The sequence below is a fragment of the Orycteropus afer genome, unplaced genomic scaffold, assembly GCF_000298275.1.
Source record: "Orycteropus afer afer isolate SDZICR_OR568_19922 unplaced genomic scaffold, OryAfe1.0 scaffold00170, whole genome shotgun sequence".
NCBI lineage: Eukaryota > Metazoa > Chordata > Mammalia > Tubulidentata > Orycteropodidae > Orycteropus > Orycteropus afer.
The window spans coordinates 1,308,687-1,314,317 of NW_006921757.1; positions in this window are offsets into that span (position 1 = coordinate 1,308,687).

Genomic DNA, 5,631 nt, shown 5'->3' on the forward strand with positions numbered 1-5,631 from the left:
TCCCAGGCGCTGAGGAATCCTCCCTGTGGAGCCACCTGATTCTCTCCACAATGACTGCTCAGCCGCTGGCTCAGACCTGCTTCTCAGACTCTACTGGCCGTCTTGGCAGCCTGCAGATTCTGACCTGGGGGTCTGGGGTGGGGCCTAAGAATCTGCATTTCTAACAGGCTCCCTGGTGATGCTGAGGCTGCCAGGGATTCTGGATTCCGGCTTACCTGGAGCTGACGTCCAGCTGTCACTATCTCAGAGCCAAAGCATCTATCTGGAAGACGAAGACAATAAAAATGTGCTTTAATGCAGTCAGGGACTTTTTGACTTTTCAACTCCAGCAGCTTTTTGGGAGATTGGGAAAAGCTTGGTGAAAGTCAACTTTTGGGGAAGCGTATTCTTCAGTTTATCTGGCACATGATTTGATTCTTCAGTTTCAGTCAGGAGAGACAGAGTACAGGATATTTGGCCCTGATTCTGTATGATTTCTCTATCATTCACTCATTTTCCCATTTTTAAGGCCAGTGGTGTCACTAGGGGTTGGTGTCACTCAGTGTGGTAACTCATGGTGGCACCCCCTGCTGAACCTTCTCTTGTACCAAACAATATAGAATCTTTAGTAAAGGTTATTATCAATTTTAATTATCAAATAAAATGTGGTAAATATAGTTGTAATCTGATTAAATGTAATATTTCTTAGATTATATTTGTACTAACAGCAAAATAGTTTTGTAAACTCTACATGGAATGACATTACTAGTAAATGAGTAGAAGCCTTTTTTTTTGTTTTTTAATTTTTCTCCTACTTTTCCTTTAATTACTACTTCATTCTCCAAAATGTTATTGATAAAGATTCACAAATACTAATTACTATAATACTGTAGCTGAAACACCAGGAAGTTTGACAAAATCAGCAACTATAAAAATACTAACCAGGAAAACAACAGTGTGTGCTTGTAGTGCATGCAGATGGAGCCACATGATCTGAAGCATCACTGTGATGGGGGAATAATGATGCCTTTGACTGGAGAGCATTGTTGTTGTTGTTGTTAGGTGCCGTCGAGTCAGCCCCAACTCATAGCGACCCCTCCTTGGGTTTCCGAGGCAGTATCACTATGAAAGTAGATTGCCCCACCTTCCTTCCGAGGAGTGGCTGGTGGGTTTTAACCACCAGTCTTCCGGTTAGCAGTCAAGTGCCTCAGGTAGGTACTATGCTACCAAAGCTCTTAGAAGGTCCCAAAAGTAAATTAGCATAGAGTTTTAGCCTTGTAGTTATATTGATATATGTAAGCTGGGCTTATGAAAAATGTATTTGTTATTACAACTAACTGCAGAGACATTTTTATAAAATATAATAAATGTCTGTTGAAACATTGCACAAAAATTTTATAGATAGTCATTTTGGTGTCACACTTCTGACAATGTCAGCTGGTGTGTCCTACACCCCTAACACCCCCCTAGTAACACCACTGATTAACTACATATTGGATGCCTACTTTATGCAGGTATTGTCCTACATGCAGGGGGTATGTTGTTGATCTTATTAGAGGCATTGAGTGGATTTTGACTCACAGTGACCCCATGTGACAGAGTGGAACTGCCCATAGGGTTTTCTAAACTGTAATCTTTCTGGGAGCAAATCACAAGGTCTTTCTCCCTAATAGCCACTGGGTGGGTTCAAATCTCTAACCTTTCAGTTTCTTTAACTATTGTGTCCCCAGGGCTCCTTGCTGTGGATACTCACTGCCGTCGAGTTGGTCACAACTCATAGCAACCCCTCTTTGGGTTTCTGAGGTGGTATCACTATGGAAGTAGATTGTCCAACTTTCCTTCCCAGGAGTGGTTGGTGGGTTTGAACTGTCAGCCTTCTGGTTAGCAGTGAAATGCCTTAGGTACTATGCCACCAGAACTCCTTTATTGTGGATATAGCATAGCAAAACATCTCATCCCTGCCCCAAGGCTATTTACCCTCTTAGAGTCTAGAGCAGTGGGTCTCAACCTTGGCTGCATACGAGAATCACCTGGGGTATTTTTATAGCTAACTGCTGCCTGTGGCCCAGTGTTAGACAATCAAATTTAATTGGTTTGGAATGGGGACCAGTCATCAGTATTCTTGAAGAGCTCATGGGGGATTGTAGTGTGTGTGCAGCCAGGGCTGAGGACACCTGGTCTAGAGGGTTTAGCTAGGTGTGAAACATTGTGGGATCTTGAAGTACTTTCTGAATTATCAAAAATATTTTATAAATATTTTTATCAGTAGACTCTACTGGGTCTCAATTTTCCATAAAGGGGTTACCCAGCATGGTCTCCATACGGCATGTCTTTGTTAATTCATGTTTGCCAAACCAGAGCGTGTTCTTCCCCACTCTCTGGACACCCAGTGGGTGAAGGTACCTGGGAATATTCAGAAAAGAGTCCTCATGAGTTATGTTACACTGCTAACAGAAGGGTTCATCTGTGGGCCCTGATCGTTAATCAGATTGGATCTTTGGGTCCAAGCACCCTGAGATGCCAAGTCAAGGGGTTCATCTGTGCTGACTCTGCTAAAATAGCACCTACTGGAGCCTCCACCTTTGTTGTTGTTATGTGCCATTGAGTCAGACCCACTCATAGCGACCCCTCCTTGGGTTTCCGAGGCAGTATCGCTACGGAAGTAGATTGTCCAACCTTCCTTCCGAGGAGTGGCTGGTGGGTTTGAACTGCCAGCCTTCTGGTTAGCAGTCAAATACCTTAGGCACTATACTACCAGAGGTCCTCCGACCTTTAGTATCATTGAAATAATAACATCTGACTCCTGTTAGCACTTACCATGTGCTAGATAGTGTTTTACACATGTTAACTCATTTAAGTCTCCTTTCATGCCTAGGAAGGAGCTCTAGTGGCATAGTGCCTAAGGCATTTGACTGCTAACCACAAGGTTGGTGGTTCAAACCCACCAGCCACTCTGCAGAAGGAAGACTGGACAATCTACTTCCATAAAGATGTACTGCCTCGGAAACCCAAAGGGGGTTGCTGAGTCAGAATTTACTTGATGGCAGTGGGTTTGATTTTTCTGGTTTTCTATCCCTAGGAGATTTACCCCTATCCTCATTCTACTGAGGAGAAAACTGAGGCACAAAGGTGCTGAGTTGCCCAAGGTCATGCAGTTTGGCAGAATCAAGATGCAAACCCAGCCAATCTGGTTCTGGAGTCCACTCCCCTTCAAAAAGTACAGACTTTTTGCAATAGGTCATCTACTTGAATGCCATATACTTTACTTTCAATATTCTGTGCAGCAATTTCCCAACATTTGCTGGAATTTGTTTTGGTTCCCATTTCTGAATTGATTTATCCATTAAGTGTGCATATCACAAAGCCTGCAGACCTACATGTGATATTTTGGTTTGACAAAATGGTGGGTCATGGTAGGATGCGTTAATTGTGGAGTCTCACAACAAGATCAAGATGGAGTAATGGGGTTCTTAATGTCACTGTGCATGTCAGCTGTCTTGATGAGACCTGCATAATTTACTTGGTGCTATTTGTTGAATTGTATCATTTTCATTTATTTACGATTATGGTTCAACATAATGTGCCATTAGTTTGTGTTCACGGGTTGTTATCTCCCCATGGGCACTTTGGAAGATAAAGGACAAGCTTGCTGCAGGAACCCTAATGAGTTTTAGAGGGATTATCTGAAGTGTATACCTGCTTTCCCCCTTCCTGGGTTGGCAAATTTACTACAGATGGGCTGAGCTATGAACACCAGAATGTTTCTTATTTTGTGGCATGTTCACAGGCTTACAGAGATTTGAATGGCTCTAGATTTAATCACAGGCTACTGTTTCGTGTGTCATGTATTCATTTTTAAATGAAATCAGGCTTCATTATCTCACAATTAGGTCTAAGGTTTTTCTTGCAGAAGTTTATAATTACTGTTGTTGTTGCCATCGAGTGGGCCTTTGAATGGATTCCAACTGATAGCAACCCTATAGGACAGAGTAGGACTACCCATAGGGTTTTCTATGCTATAATCTTTATGGGAGCAGATTGCCAGGTTGTTCCTCCCACAGAGTGGCTGGTGGGTTCAAACTGCTGATCTCTTGGTTAGCAGCCAAGGGCTTAATTGTTGCACTACCAGGGCCCTTATTATTATTTTACTATTATTATGGAGTCCCTGCATGATGCAAACAGTTAAAGCATTTGGCTGCTAACCTAAAGGTTGATGGTTTGAGTCCACCCAGAGACACCTTGAAAGGAAAGCCTGGTGATCTACTTCTGAAAAAATGGCAGGTGCAGACCCTGTGGAGTACAGTTCAACTCGGACACATGTGGGGCTGCCATAAGTTGGAACTGACTTGATGGCAACTGGTTTTTTAAAAATTTTTATTGCAGAAGCTATTTCTGTTTCTCCATTTTCTCAAAAAGCTCAGTGGCTGCATGGAGAATAAGTTATATTATTCCTTCTTTTTCCTCACTCTCAGACTGCTGGGCTACTTCCGTGGGGGAACTAATGGTTGGTAATTACCTTTTAGATCAATTACTGCTTGAAGAAAAAGGAAGATGCCCCCAGAGCTAGAAAGTCTGTCGAAATAGTCAGTGGGCACATCCCTGTAATCTTGTCATTTTGCAGATGATGCCAATAACATTTGCTTGATGATCTAAGAAATAGCATCTCAAACACACTGGGCATCAGAATTAGCAGGAGCCATCATCAAAGTGTCTGTTCTCTGATTCAGAGAACAAGGAGCATAGAGGAAGCCATCTGTCACTGTGATTCTCAAAGACTTACACGGGCATATCCATCAACCTTGTGACCTCCCAGAGCAACCTTAAGTGTGATGAGAAAAATCACGGCCCAGACTCCAGCCAGATTACGGAAAGAAAATGTCTGTAGTTCAGCAACAAATGAACTACCACATCAAACCTTAAGCTGGGCACGTTTTATTTTATCTGCAAAATTAGCCACTGCAGAAGATGGACAAATGCCCTTGAGTGCACACTGTCCTAACGGAGGTGTCAATGCAGAATGGCCAGCGGACTTCTTCAGCTGTTTCTTGCTCTTTCAGCTGTATGTCGTGTCCACTTAGACTGTTTTTCTGTGTTAATTTCTGTTTTTGTAGCACACACTACTTAAATTGTGATTCTCCGAGACAGCACATAGGATATTAGAGCTGGAAGGGGCCTTTGAGATGGTGATAGCTGCAATTTCAGAGTGCTTAGTTCCTGTCGGGAACCCCAATAGGTGCTATAGATATTATTTCATCCCCTACAATCTACCAGGTGCATATAATTATGCCTCCATTACTGCGAGGATAATGATGCCCAAGCAAAAACCAAACCACTGCCATCGAGTTGATTCCCACTCAATCGTGACTCTGTAGGACAGAATAGAACTGCCCCATAGGGTTTCCAAAGCTGTAAATCTTTATGAAAGCAGACTGCCTCATCTTTCCTCCAAAAAGCAGCTGCCAGGTTCAAACCACCAACCTTTAGGTTAGCAGCTGAATGCCTTAACCACTGCATCACCAAAGTTCCTTAATGGAGCCCCGCAGGGGTCAGAAACTTGCCCAAAGTCTTCCAGCTGGAAGTGCTGGGATGGGAACCACAGTCTCACTGACTCCATGTGCCCTGAACTTCTGGGTTCTGACTCCTTCAGGGAAC